The following is a 14,143-nucleotide window of genomic DNA, read 5'->3' as shown; positions in this document are numbered from 1 at the left end:
TCCAAATTCTTTATTATCTCTTTGCCTGGGTCTGTGCAGCTTTCTGGAGAACCTTTCACCCAGCCTTGGTCTCAGTAGGGGAAGTGCAGGAGGCCAGCTACCAAGGTGGTATGAGATGAAGTGAGTGAATGGGGCTGAGTTTATATGCTCTACACTGAGTATAAATCAATCATTATATCACTAGGAAACCATTATTTGTTGTAAGATTAAATCAACCATACTGAACTTAGAGAACTATTAATCACCATGCTAAACTAGATAACCATTGTCCTATCAGTTCCACTGACTTAACACCTTGGAAGAATCCTTCTTTTAAGTACAGAGTTCTGGCCATAACATTGCCCTCCAGAGGGACTTAATGCATATGAGCTACCATGTTAGAAGTGCATACCCATAATGTTCTCCTTAGAACTTGAGGTACTAGCCCTTCTCTAAGGACTCCATCTATGAGTATGAGTGCAAATTTGAGCAATAACCTAGAGATGATTGTGGGGAGCCGGCACTAATCTACAGCCACATAGGGCCAACCTTGAATAGGTTGAATCTCCTAATCGCATCATACCAAAGACTTCCTGAATAGGAATCTCCTAATCACATCCTAACTTTGAATAGGCAGATATCTAGGCATCCCCTAATCACCTCATAGAGCTTCCTGCCACCAGAAACATCTGAGCAGCTCATCCTTGGGCGGGATACCAACCCTTTGTCTAGGACCCCCACCCTGTACTGTGTTTGAACAACCCTGCCTTCTTTTCTACTGCTATATATATCTGTACTATTGCACCCATTAAAATGAGGCTTGATCAGATGGATTTGACTTGCCTCCATTTTGCGCGTCCCCTCTCTCTTGCCCTTATCTCTTTTCTTCCAGGGTCCACACTCTGCCTCGCGGGCCAAGGCAGATGATAATACACATAAAGCCATGACTAATACTTGATTTGTGGGTATGAAGGAGTAGTGGTGATAGTGGAAGGGGACCTAAGGTATGAGCCATTGAAATGATTTCCTGGTTACCTAAAGTCATAAAAAAGACAAGTCCACAAGGTGTCACTGTACCTTAGACTTGTTGAATGTTCTACTGCTAGGTAAGAGATCATACTATATTGAACAGATATGTTTCTATATGGAAACAGGGGCAGGAGTTGAGATGGTTAGGGGGATGGTTACCTTGGGTGTGAATAACAATGATTTAGCAAGATCAGCAGTTAGAAAACATTCTCACCCTAACTGTGATAAATATTTTCTTAGAGAGAAGGTCTAGAGGGACCATACCTTGGATATTGATAATAACTTTTGAGAAGTTAGATTGCCATCCTAAGAAAAATGAAAACTGGATCTTTATACTCAGGAACTAGAGTCAGAGCTCTTCATTTTTAATGACTAACTCCTGAAAACAGAGATGGATTACAGTACAAGTGAAAAGGGTGAGGCTGATAGGGGATGAAGAGTAAATATGGTCTCTTACCTTGATTGGTGGTTGTGCTCAATAATATGTTAAATTGTTTTGGGATCAGCACTACCAGGAAAGAGAATCAGAAGAGTGGAAGCAAGAACTGGGAATCTGTCTCAGTAGTTTGAAGTTTTTATATGCAGGCTAATAGATAGAGGGTAACAAAAGGATGCAGGATTCCTGGGTTTGGATGAGATAATTTAGTTTTTGATTCTATATATGCACATGTGTATGCAGACATGGGTATACGTATGTATATCTAAGATACATTAGAATTTGGGAGCTGTTGGATGGAGATCTCACTAAGGGGAGCACTGAGCCTGGCCTCTGTAACATTGAGTCCCTAGATGTAAATGGCTGAAACTCTGAATAGGTGCACTGGAATCAGACAACTGAGTACTTAAGGCTAATTACCTATTGGACAATGCTCTATTAGCATATGCTTGGAAAATGATCCTTCTCCATGCTGGCTCAATCTTTTGGTGTATAGAGATAATTGTAAGAGGGATTAAACGGTGGTGTAAGACAAGCCAGAATCACTTTGGAGGAGGATGAGGAGAAGAGAGGTTAGTGGAGAGTTTGTTGCAGTTTTGTAGATCCCCTTCACTTTTCCCCCTAAAGACCAAGGACTTTTGCTTATCCTGACTCCGGCTGATTCTGAGGCCTCCAGGGAGCTAACCCGGATTTCACACCTACAGTCTCTGACTTCTCTCTGAAGAAGACTTTTAAGGTCTCCGTATCTGTACTGACCCTTCTTTTTCTTCCTTGGCCTGGTTTCTTCCCAAAAAGTTGTCTTCTCTGGTGAGTGGCCCTTCTGAAATGCCATCCTTAATGCTCATTCCAAAATGAAATTCTCACCTCATTCCCCCTCACTGTGACATTATCCCTACAGACCTTTTTCTAACAATATTTTTATTCTTTTGTAGACTACACTCCTCTCTTGGGGTCCAATTATCCTGAAGTTAACTCCCATCTCTATGTCTGTCTTTTGATTTACCCCTCATTCTCTTGGTTGGTGACACTAAGACTAAAGAAATATTCCTAGGATTGTGCCAATCACCCAGGAACAGGGTTTGTTGTAGAGTTCACCCTCTGAGAACCTAAAACTGATCCCCATCATCCAAGCAGATCCTACAGAACTTAGGAGCTCTCAGGACATTTGACAAGGATTTTCTTTGAGGGAAGAGAGAAAATATAGAATTTACTTTTAGTGTTTTTTTTTTAGAGAAGATCTAGAATATTAAATTATGTCATCAATCTGGGTGCTTTCCGCCTAGAGATAGTGTTATTTCTAAGACAAACTTCTTTTTTTTTTAATTATAATAACTTTTTTATGGACAGAACCCATGCCAGGGTAATTTTTTACAACATTGTCCCTTGCACTCACTTTTGTTCCGATTTTTCCCCTCTCCCTCCACCCTCTCCCCCAGATAGCAAGCAGTCCTATACATGTTAAAGAGGTTACAGTATATCTTAGATACAATATATGTGTGCAGAACCAAACAGTTCTCTTGTTGCACAGGGAGAATTGGATTCAGAAAGTAGAAATAACCCAGGAAGAAAAACAAAAATGCAAACAGTTTACATTAAGACAAACTTCTTAACAGTGGACCCCTCACTATCTTCCTTCTCTTTCTACTGCAAGTAGGAACTTCTCATAAAGGCTGACATTCTGTAGCCTTGACTCAATGGATAGAGTGCTGTACCTGGTATCAAGACTTGAGTTCAAATGTGACCTCAGACATGAGCTACAGGAGCCTGGGCATTCACTTGACATGCATCTGTCTCAGTTTTCTTATCTGCAAAATGGGACTAATTTAAAGTGGAACCACTTCCCACTTTAAAAAGAGAAAAGCCTGACTTTTTCCCCCCCTGTAGATGTCAGTTCTGGCCAAACTGAGACTATAAAAATAAAGTTAGCCAATTAAAATGATAGAACCACTAAAGTAACATCTTAACAGATTCTCAAGGTTTTAACAGCAATGATTTTGGCAACTAGTAAGTTTAAGATTACAAGAAAAACTCCAGGAATTTTTCCCATTCTAAAAGAAGAGAATGGGGGAAAAAAACCTAGCTAAATAGCAACTTTTTGCTAATTCTTCCTTGACTCCTATCTTATCCGTTTGGGACATTGGGAAAGGAAAATATGGTTCACTTTACATAAAGGCTGAACTAGCAACCCAGAAGGTTTATTAAGGGACTCTCTTCACAATGCTGATCACTCAACATGCCCTACTCCCCAGAGTCCTAAGTGGTAGGGACTGCAAACAAGATCAATATAAAATGATGTCCCTCTCTTAACCCCTCTCATTTCAAGATCTTAGGAAAAGACAATGTTGAAGAACGGTAGGGAAACTCAAATTCTGCCCCATTTGTAGGAATTCCCACAGCTGTGAGAATTCCACACACCTTGCCCAAGCAGCTCTCTACCCCAGCTTGGGGGGTGGTGGAATGGGGGTCAGGCCCCATGGTCAGCACTCCCTGAGCCCTTATATCTGAAACTATCATCAAAGGGATATCCTGGCACCACCTACCTCAGCCTTCAGCAGGTTCTGTCCAGCAATTTCCTGGGAAGAATCCGGGTTCCCCTGGCAGCACCAAGCATGGCAGTGTGAGGTGAGAAAGCCATTCTCTGAAATTTGTAAGCCCATTATTCTCTGTTTCAGTTGCAGAACTGTATTAGCTATGTGATTTATGTCAAATTATTTTCTTTGCCCAGTTTTCTGATTTGTAAAGAAATAATGGTTGTTGTTATGAAGATCATATGATTGCAAAAGTGCTTAGCATAAAGCAAGTGTTAAATGAATGTTAACTGTTTTATTGAATATAATGGCTTCATATTTGATAACTTTAAATGGGTTTTTAGATGTGACCAATATACAGTGCCAAAGTTGTGATAAATGGGATGTGTGTATGTGTGTGTGTGTGTGTGTGTGTGTGTGTGTGTGTAAAGTAATTTGGAAGCAAATTCAACTACACTAAGATTACCACTCCTGAGCTGTCCAGGACTAGGAGGATAGTAAATAATAGAGAGTATCTTTCCTTTCTTCCCCTTCCTTCCTTCCTTGACTGCAGCAGGGATACACAGATGGAGGAGTGAGAGAAAGAGAAAGGAAATATACACAGTTCAGTGAAAATTATTATTTGAGATATGGTAGTAAAAAACAATTTTACTTTTAAAATTTTTTTCAAAAAAGTTTTGGTTTATTTTTAATACACATTATTTTATAAATTATGTTGGGAGAGAAAAATCAAGAGCAAAAGGGAAAAATTATGGGAGCAATAAAAACAATAGAAAAAAAAGTGAACATAGCATGTGTTGATTTACATTCAGTCTCCTTAGTTCTTTCTCTGGTTGCAGATAGCATTTTCTGTCCAGAGTCTTTTGGGATTGCTTTGGATCAACCCATTGAACAGGTCTTCCAGTCAAAAGTTCCTACAGCCTTTGGCATTTTCACACCCTCTCCATAGTTTTGATCTCAGAGAACTTCAAGACAAATATTCCCTGTCCTTTAGATTGTAAACTCCTTGTGGAGGTGGGATCACTTAATTTGTTATATTTGTAACCCCAGAGCCCTCAACATAGTGTCTAGTACATAAATTTATACTTGATAGATGCTTGCTGATTGACTTGGGAGAAGGATCTGTTGTCTCATCTCATCTTTTTTTCCCTTTCCGTTTATCAGTTACTGCACACTTCAGTGGAGCTTAATAAATATTTATTGAATTCAACTGAATCTCCAGGGACATGGCAAGCCTTCTGGGAAAACAGGACTGGAAAAACTCTTTTCTAAGGGTTAGATTAACTATGACCCAGCTGGGAGGAGAAAGGGAAGTGTGTGTGTAAAATCCCCACTTCTCTTCGAAACGTGAGAAATCTGTGCTTGTTGGGTCGTTTCAGTCTCATCGGATTTTTTGTGACCTCGTTTGGGGTTTTCTTGGCAAGATACTGAAAGTGCTTTGCCATTTCCTTCTCCCACTCATTTTTAGAGTTGAGGAATTGAGGCATTTAAGTGACAAGTCCAAGGACCCAATGCTGGTGTCTGAGGCTGTATCTATTCACTGCGCCCCGTAACGCCTTATGAGGTAATCTATCTCCTCTCAAGTAAGGTGGGGGAGAAACCCACTCCGAAGTAATCGGGGCTCTACACACCCCACCCCATAATGAGGTGACTCTAGGCGCGGCCCCACACTGGGGACCCCCATCCAGGTTCCTTCTCATTGAGGTCAGACTCAAACTCTGGAGTTTCCCTTGGACTCCCGCTTAAGGGAACACGTCGGGAGTGGTTTCTTCCCTATTCCCCCTACGGGTCGCCACATTAAGGTCCCTCAAGAAAAGCTCCGTTTGACTGAGACTCTTCCTAGCCCCGCAGTCCCCTACGGTTTCCAGTTCCCACCGCCGGTTGGGCGGCTGCTACTAGCCATCCCGGGGCTGCTCTGGTTCGCCTGCAGCTGCCGCCCCGCCCCCAGCGGATGTTTTTTTTCCAACTACATTTCTTGTTTCCCAACAGCTCTCCTTTACCCCGGTCTACGATTGCGCATGCGCCAAAGGATCCAGGGTGGGGCTGTTGGGGTTGTGGTGACCTTGCATCCTCCTACAGGGCTGTTGAGTTATGTGCTTGTGGTATGTAGAAGCCGGAGGCTGGAGAGAGAGTGTCTGGTAGAGGTCCTTTTCTCAGAATTTCCGGTCGGCGTTGAATTCTTTGTTTGGCTGGCTGCGAGACTTTGGAAGCATGGTTGCTATTCAGCCTCAGTGGAGCTCAGTTTCCTCATCTGTAAAAGGGAAAGCTGTTGCTTTTCATGGAGGCTGAGAGGGACCCTTTATAAAACAATATCAGGATCTTGGAGAATAGCTGTGTAGCATTTGCCAATTACTGAAGTGTATAAATGGTAACTCTGAAAGTTTAACAATTGGTTCTCCCAAACGGGTCCTAGCTGACTTCAGCGTATCCCTGGCTACACTCCTCACCGATGTGCAGTTTTACTGTAATAATTTCATCTACTTTTTCATCGAACTTCATCCTTTTTTGCAAAAGTTGGATTGAATCCCCAAATTTTCCTGTCCTCACTGCGAGGGCTTGAGTCAGTAACTGATGGATGCACTGAATTGACTTTCCAGATATGGCATAATAATTGAAAGTAGGACCAAGAAAAAGAGGGTTTGGTTTTTTTTTTTTTTTTTTTTTTTTTTTTTTTTTTGGTTGTTGTCGTTTTTGTTTTTAGAATAAGACAGACATAATATTTGTACAATGCCCTTAGCACACAGTTCCTGGCACATAGCTGACACTATATAAATGCCTATTCCCTTCTCTTTTCCCCTCACATCCCTAAAATGCTGAGATCTCTTCCTATTTCCAGACATTTTGATGATGCTCTCACCCAAATGAGAACATTGTGTTTGGTACAACTCTAGATCTTGTAGATAACAAGCTGCTATATCCTGAGCTATGAAAAGAAATGTGAATGTTCTGTTTTGTTGTTGTTGTTTTCCCTTCCATCTCATCTGGTGACCAGCAATTTAGCAAACTACAGAGAAGGGCTAGCCCTAGCCCTCTATGCTCTATTTAAAAATGTAAAAAAAATCATTCTTAGATAAACAGACTGCTAAAATTTGACCCATGGGTTATAGTCTATGGAATTAATTAATCACTGTAATCTGGTTTCCTATATAAAAGGGGAAAGTTAGTGATTGATCATTAGTGGTAGTACCCTCCGGTACTGGAGTGTTGCTATACAAATCATTGATTAACTGGCAAATATATATTAGTGCCTACTATGTGACAATCTCCATGCCATGTGCTGAAGATGCAGAGACAAAATAGCCTTTGTCTTTAAGGAGCTTACAACATATGTACATGCCATATATAATACACATATACATTTTGTCTATATACAATACACCCATGCAACATACATAATATATGTGTACACACATGCATGTTGCATGTATGCACAGATACATAAAACAATAAGCATCTATATACATATGATGTGTGTTGTATTTATGTATACACATATGTTGCACATGTATATACATGGTAGGGAGGGTTGCTGCTGCTACTACTATTGCTGAGTCGTTTCAGTTCTGGCTGATTCCTTGTGACCCTGTTTAGGGTTTTCTTGGCATAGATACTAGAGTAGTTTGCCATTTCCTTCTCCAGTTAATTTTACAGATAAGGAAACTGAGGCAAACAGGGTGTAAGTGACTTGCTCAGAGTCACACAACTAGTAAGTCTGAGGCCAGATTTGAATTCAAAAACAAGAGTCTTCCTGACTCACAAGTATATATGCAAATATACATATACATTAGGTAGATATGTTGTATATATGTGTATGTGTGTATAAATACACATACACACACACAGTCTGACAGTTTTCAAAGTGATAGTACCTTGTCTCTATTCTGAAACAACTTTGGATACATTTTTTGTATATACACATATTTGTTGCATGTGTGTACATATATGCATGTATACACAATATATGCACAGATGCACATGTGTATAAAGTAAGGACAATATGTATCTATTATGATATCATAATTGTGAAAAAGCTAATAAGACTATGGCAACCTATTAACTATTTGAAGTTAGGGAAAGTTAAGAATTAAGAATGATTCTAAATTGCAAACCCAGGTGACTAAAAGAATAGTAGTAACTCTGACACAGATAGAGAAGCTTGGTATATACTTTCCCCTTCTATGGTGATGCAAAACTGGAGCTCTTGTAAGAGCCTAGGAGTTTTATGGGAGCTCCATGGGAGCTGGGAGTTACCAGCAGAGAGAGTGTAGAGAGAGAAGAGAAGGCCCAGGGGATAGCTTTGTCATACATGCACAAAGAGAGCATGAGCTATGGATGATGATTCAGCAAAGCAGACTGAGGAGTATTAGATGGAGGAGGATCGAGAGAAACAAATCTGAGATGTCAAGGAGACTCAGAAAGGAGAGAATATCACCCAATTCTTGTATCATCTGAATAGTGCTACCTATTACCCCACCACCAGGTGGTCTGAAACCGTAGGTCTCTTTGTTACTAAGATCTTTGATGGAAACCTAACTCAAGACCCATAGGAGCTACAACAGTATTTTTCTATTTTCAATCCTTTCTTAACCTCTACTGTTTATAAAGAGACTTTTTTGGAGGCAGAGCCAAAATAGCAGAGAGGAGCCAGGAAATTGCCTTAGATCTCCTCAGTTTTCTTCATAAATAACTCTAAATTAAGCCTTTAAACAGATTCTGGAGTGATGGCATCAACAAAAATTAAAACTGAAGCAGTTGTCCAACTTAAGATAACACAAAAAGACTCCAGGAAAGATCTGTCTCACTTGGATAGACTGAGAGCTGGGACTAGTGCAGGCTTGGTAAGAGGAATCTAGTGGGAGGCTCTTAGGTACCGCAAAGATCAGCAGAAGCCACTGGCTCAGCCAGCCACTGGCTCAGAAGGTTAGCTGTGAGAACTCCAACCCCAGCGTAAAAGGCAAATTGCAAGCTCCTGCACAATAGGTCAAGCCAATCCAGCACAGTAGAAAAGCTGCCAGTATGTCCAATCCCAGTGTGATAAGCCAGTGAGAGGTCCCTGTCTCCCTGGAAAAGAAGCTTGGGACAGTGTCCTCTGTGCCCTAGAGGCAGAACTCAACTTTTAAAAATGAGCAAAAAAGCAAAAAGAGCCCTGACCATGAAGTGGAAAAGCACCCCAAATGGGACCGTGAGAAACATAATCTAAATCTTTGTAGTTAGAAGTCTATTACTAGTTCTTCACTCCCTAATGCAGATGGTATTTTTAACAACCCAGATGTACTGTCCTGAGAGTCCTGAGACCTTGACAACCTGATAAGCTTAAAGAAATACTGCTTGCTGCTGCCTGAGAATGACCCCCTTAGAGTGATAACTTTTTGCCTCCTGTTTAGAATAGAAATTCCTTTATTATGACAAATGTATCAAGAAACATTTTGATGTCTTTCTCTTCTTTCTATAAATATATGGCCCAGAGGCCACTCATTACTGACCTCTCCAGTCTTGGTGTTGGGGTTCAGTCACTAGCTAGCAATAAACACTCTTAAAACTTCATTATTTTGGCTGCCCTGTTTTTCTCTTGCCTGGGCATTTCATTTGGAGGATCTCAGGTTCAAAAGATTCTCTTGAAAGTGCTCAAAAAGGATTTCAAAAATCAAGTAAGAGAGGTAGAAGAAAAAATGAGGAAAGAAATAAAAATTATGCAGGAGAATTATGAAAAAGTCAACAGCTTGCCAAAAAAAAAGGCACAAACATATATTGAAGAAAACAACTTCTTAAAAATAGATTTAGCCAAATGGAAAACATTCAATGAATCAAAGAACTCCTTTAAAAGTAGAAATGGCCAAGTGGAAAAGGTGGTAAAAAGTTAACTCCCCAAAATGAATTCATTAAAAATTAGAATTGGACAAGTATAAGCGAATGACTCACTGAGATATCAAGAACCAAATCAAACAAAATTTTAAAAATTAAAAAATACATGAAAATATAAAATACCTCAAACAACCAACCTGGAAAATATATCCAGGAAAGATAATATAAGAATTAATGGACCATTTGAAAGCCATGATCAGAAAAAGAGACTGGACAGCATTTTTCAAGAAATCATCAAGGAAAACTGCCCTGATATCCTAGAACCAGAAAGTAAAATAGTTATTTAAAAAATCCTTTGATTACCCCCTGAAAGAGAGCCCAAAATGAAAACTCCAAGGAATATTGTAACTAAATTCCAGAATTAACAGGTCAAGTTTTAAATACTGCAAGTAGCCAGAAGGAAATAATTCAGATATTGAGGAGCCACAGTCAGGATTTCCCACGACCCAGCAGCTTCCATTGCTGTATCAGAGTATCAGAGAGCCTGAAATATGATATGCAAAGAAACTACAACCAAGAATCAACTACCCAGCAAAATTTAGCATAATCTTTCTTTTTTCATTCTTCTTTCCTTCCTTCTTCCCTCCCTCCCTCCCTCTCTGTCTCTTCCTCTCTTTTCTTCTCTCCCTTTCTCCCTCCTTCTTTCTTTTCCTCTCCTTTCCTCTCCCTCCCTCCTTTTCTCTCTCTCTGTCTCATTCTTCCTTCCTTCCTTGTTTTTTATCATTTTCTTCTTATTGTTCCAAATACATGCAAAGATAGTTTTGAACATTCACTTTTGCAAAACCTTGTGTTCCAAAATTTTCTCCCTGCCTTCCCCCCTTCTCCCTCTCCTAGACAGTACGCCATCCAAGATAGGTTAAACACATGCAATTCAGGTGAAAAAATTAAAGTCATCTATAGTCATATGAAAAAAAATGCTCTAAATCATTATTGATTAGAGAAATGCAAATTAAAATGACTTGAGATACCACTTCCTACCCTTCAGATTGGCTAAGATGAAAGGGAAAGATAATGGTAAATGTGGGAGAGGATGTGGGAAAACTGGGACACTAATGCTTTGGCGGTGGTGTTGTGAATTGATTCAACTATTCTGGAGGGCAATTTGGAGCTATTCCCAAAAGGTTATAAAACTGTAAAACCCTTTGATCTAGCAGTGCCACTACTAGGTCTGCATCCCAAAGAGATCATAATGAGGAAAGAAATAAAAATTATGCAGGAGAATTATGAAAAAAAGTCAACAGCTTCCAAAAAAAAAAAAGCACAAACATATATTGAAGAAAACAACTTCTTAAAAATAGATTTAGCCAAAAGGCTACATGTGCAAAAATATTTGTAGCAGTTATTTTTATGATAGCAAGGAACTAGAAACTGAGCAGATGCCCATCAATTGGAGAATGGCTGAATAAGATATGAAAAATGAATGTAACAGAATATTGTTCCTTGAGAAAGGATGAGCAGGATGATTTCAGAAAAGCCTGGAAAGACTTAAATGAACTGATGCTGAGTGAAGCAAGTAGAATCAGGAGAATATTATACCTACCATAATAGCAAGATTTATGTGATGATCAGCTATGATACACTTATCTCTTCTTAGCATTACAGTGATCCAAGACAGTTTCAATAGACTCGCATAGAAAATACTATCTGCATTCAAAGACAATGCATATTGAAGCATGATGTTTTCATCTTCTTGTAGTTTTTCTATTTTGTTCTGGTTTTTCTTTTACAACATAACTAATATGAAAATATGTTTTGAATGATTGTACATATATAATCTATATCATTTTACTTGCTGTCTTGGGGAGGTGGTAGATTGAGGAGGAAGAAGAAAAATGTTTGGAACTCAAAATCTTACAAAAATGAATGTTAAAAGATTACATGTAATTGGAAAAAATAAAATGCTATTTAAATTTTTTTTTAAAAAGTGATTTTTAAAAATTAATATTTAAAAATTTTTCAGTTTCAAATTCTCTTCTATATTCTACCACTTCCCATACCCAATAAAAAAGCAAGAAATGAAATATTCAGTATACATAGGAAGTTGTATAAAACATTTCCATATTAGGGATGTTTCAAAACCAAAGCAAAAACCCAAGAAAAATAAAAGAAAAAATATACTCCAATCTGCAATTTAGTTCACTACTGGAAATGGATACCATATTTCTTCAATGTGTCCTTTGGAATTGTGTTACTGTTAATAGTTATTTAGTTTTTTATAGTTGATTATCTTTGCAACATTGCTATTACTATGGAATTGTTTTCCTGGTCCTGGTTACTTCACTTTATATCAGTTCATTTAAGTCTTAGCAGGTTTGAAAATACTTCATACTTTCAGGATATTCGTATTCCATCATATTAACACATATATAATAACTTGTTCAGCCATTTGATAGCCATCCTTCAGGTTGTAATTTTTTGCTACTTCAAAAAGAGCTGCTATAAATTAATTAAAAATAAAAATAAACAAATATAAATAAAATAAATAATCATATTGATCCTTTTCTTTTTTCTTTGATCTCTTTGGGATAGAGCTGGTAGTAGTATATCTGGGTCAAAGGATTTGCACAATTACATAGCTTTGGGGGTATCATTCCAAATTGTTCTTCAAAATGTTTAGACCAATTCATAGCTTTACCAACTTTGCATTAGTGTATCTTTTTTCCCTCATTGGTGATAAGGAATATCTAAGTGGAAATATCCAGGAGACAGTTGGTAAAGCAAGACTAGAATTCTAAAAGGAGATAACGATTGATTCAATTATTCTGGAAAGCAATTTGGATCTGTGTCCCCAAAGTTACTAATCTGTATCCTTGGCCATAGGAAAAGCCCATGTCCCAAAAAGATCGGTGAAAGGTGAAAAGGACATACATGTAAAAACATATTTATAATAGCTCTTTTTTTTTAAATTATAGATTTTTATTTACAAGTTATATGCATGGGTAATTTTATAGCATTAACGATTGCCAAACCTTTTGTCCAATTTTTCTCCTTCTTCCCCCATCCCCTCCCCCCGCTGGCAGGTTGACCAATACATGTTAAATATGTTAAAGTATAAATTAAATACAATATAAGTATACATGTCCTAACAGTTATTTTGCTGTACAAAAAAGAATCGGACTTTGAAATAGTGTACTATTAGCCTGTGAAGGAAATCAAAAATGCAGGAGGATATAGTAGCTCTTTTTCTAGCAGCTAAAATTTGGAAATTATTGGGGTATCCCTTTTATTGGGAATGGCTAAACAAATTTGGATATGTGAATGTTATGGAATATTATTTTGCCATAGGAAATTACAAAATGATTAATTTTACAGAAAACTGAAGAACTCTATGAATCGATGCAAGGTGAAGTGACAGAACTAGAATAATTTATATAATGATGAAAATGATGTATGTTTTAGGTACTGTGCTAAGAGCGTTATATACATTATTTCATTTCATTCTTACAACAATCTTGGGAAGTGGGTGCTATTATTATCTCATTTTACAATTCAGGAAAATGAAGTAGGTTAAGTGACTTCCTCAGGATGCACAGTTAATAAATGTCTGAGGTCAGATTTAAGTCTTCCCAGCTCCTTTCCAGTACTCCATTTACTGTGCCATCTTGCTACCTTTAGGCAGGTGGGCAGCCTAATTTTAGCTGGCTAGATATAATAATCATTGAACAAGATCAAAGTTGCTAGCCCTGTGGAAATTCTTGGGAAGGAGTTCTACATCAAATAAGAACATGGAGAAGCTGTTAGTTGGTAGGAAAATCTTTGTAGCAAATATTTCTGACAAATATCCATTGTCTAAGATTTTTAGGGAAATTGCTACAAATAATTAAGAATAAGGGCTAATCCTCAATACATAAATGGTCCAAGAATATGGCAACCAGTGAGGGAATTGATATGAGAAATAACACCCCAAATCACTAATACTAGTAGAAATGTAAATTTAAACAACTTTGAAGTTTTACTTCCTAGTCATCATATTGGCAAAGAAGACAAAAGTAGGAAATGATCAAAATTTGAGGAGTTGTAGACAAAACAAGCACACCAATGTCCATTGGTGGAGCTAGAAATCAGTTCAACTTCTGGAAACCAATTTAGCATTATATTTTTCCAGTATATAAGAAACTATATAAACCTTTTGATCTATCTATCAGTAGGTAGATTAACAAGCATTTATTAAAGCTTTTATGCCAGAGATTATACTAAACACTGGGGTTTCAAACAAAAAAAGAAAAATGCTGTTAGATAGATAATATTTATGAAAGCACTTATCTGAGTGGAAAAAGTGCCAATCTCAGGTAGTCTGGAGGTGGAAAGG

This window comes from Sarcophilus harrisii, chromosome 4 (assembly GCF_902635505.1).
Source record: "Sarcophilus harrisii chromosome 4, mSarHar1.11, whole genome shotgun sequence".
Taxonomy (NCBI): Eukaryota; Metazoa; Chordata; class Mammalia; order Dasyuromorphia; family Dasyuridae; genus Sarcophilus; species Sarcophilus harrisii.
Note: the sequence above shows the minus strand (reverse complement) of the source record.